This window comes from Nyctereutes procyonoides, unplaced genomic scaffold (genome assembly GCF_905146905.1).
Source record: "Nyctereutes procyonoides isolate TBG_1078 unplaced genomic scaffold, NYPRO_anot_genome, whole genome shotgun sequence".
In the NCBI taxonomy this organism is placed as follows: Eukaryota; Metazoa; Chordata; class Mammalia; order Carnivora; family Canidae; genus Nyctereutes; species Nyctereutes procyonoides.
The window spans coordinates 4,016,966-4,018,608 of NW_026575042.1; positions in this window are offsets into that span (position 1 = coordinate 4,016,966).

Sequence of the window (1,643 nt, forward strand, 5' to 3'; positions counted from 1 at the left end):
AGGGCATTCCCAGAGCTTAGACTGGTGAGATGGGGTGGTGGGAGGAGGGGGAAGAAGCCTGGGAAACCAAAAATATATGAGTTTGCCACCCCCAATTACTCACCATCATATTAATGACTCCCAAATTCTATCTCCCTTCATTCCTTTCCATGCCTGTAAGAGAAGTCCTGTCTCCCAAAGGCTGTCCTAGTCCCCTCAGCCTCCTTCCCCAGATGAAGTGGCTTATTGGAGGAGGGAACAAGGTTGAAAAAAGAGAACTCACATTCCAAAACACCACTTTCCTGGGTTTTCTCCGACCTCAACGGTGGCTCCTTCTAGTCTCTTTGGTAGGTTTCTCATTTCCCAGAGAGCCCCAGAGCTCTGACCTTGACCCTCTTCTCTTGCTTCGTAAAACACACATTCCATCTAGGTGACCCCATCCAGACTCATGGCTTTACACACAATGTACATGCTGATGATCCAGCAGGGGGTGGGGAGAGACATGACGTAGAATTCCCTCCCAGACCCCCTTCACAGAACTGGGACCCACATCCCCATCCCAGTCCCTCACTGTGTCTATCCCCTGCCAGTGGTCCACAGTCCTTCTGTCCTTTTGCAGGAGAACTGCCCTCAATTATCAAGCTACTTACCTTCCAAGGTCCACCCCTGCCCCCCAAGGGACAGACATCACTAGCTGACTAATGGAGGCTTCACAGATTTCTTCTGAATGTGCCCTTGCAATAAACCACACTTGGATCCCTGTTTCAGGCTCTGTTGAAGACTTGATCTGAGAATGCTCTCAAATTTAATTTGCAGCCTGAATCTCCCATCCCAGCCTCAGAGAGCCTGCTTGACACCAAATTCCTACCACCCGCAACCAACTTCCCTACACTCAGTAAATGGCAACTCCATCCCTCCAGCTACTCTGGCCAAAAACCTTGAGGTCACCATTAACCCCTTTCTCTTATGCTCCACACCCAATTGTCACCAAATCCTAACTAGCTCTGCTTTCAAAACAAGCCTACCATTTGACCACTTCTCACCATCTCCATTGTGATGGCTCAGGTTCAAGCCAACACTTCCTTTGCCTGCTATCCCTGCTTCCGCCCTTGCTCACAATATGGCAACTGGAAGAATCCAGTCAATCAAGGCACTCCTCTGCCCAAACCTTCCAAAGGCTCCCATTTCACTCAGAAGAGGAGCCAAAGCCCTTACACGGCCTAAGCCATCTGCCCTCTCTCCCACCCCATGTACGTACACTGCACTAGCCTTAACTCCTTCCATTCTTCCCCTTGCCCACTCCTCTCCATGGCCTCTTTGCTATTCCCTCACCACACTGAGCATGTTCTCACTGTATAGCATTGCTTATGCGGTTCCCTCTGCCTGGAATGCTTTTCCCTGAGACTTGCATCCCTAAAGTCTCTACTTTGATATCACCTTCTCAGTGAAGTCTTCCCTGACCATCCTATTTAAAACTGTAGGCTCCTCTCCAGGCTTCCATACTCATTTCCCTGCTTTATTTTTCTCCATAGCAATTATTACTATTGATAGTTTGTATATATTTATTCTTATTTATTTGTTGTCTGTCTCTCCTTATAGGATGTAGGCTCCAGAGGAAGGGTTTTTTTTTTTTTTCTGTCATTCTGTGCGGTATTTCCAGTGAG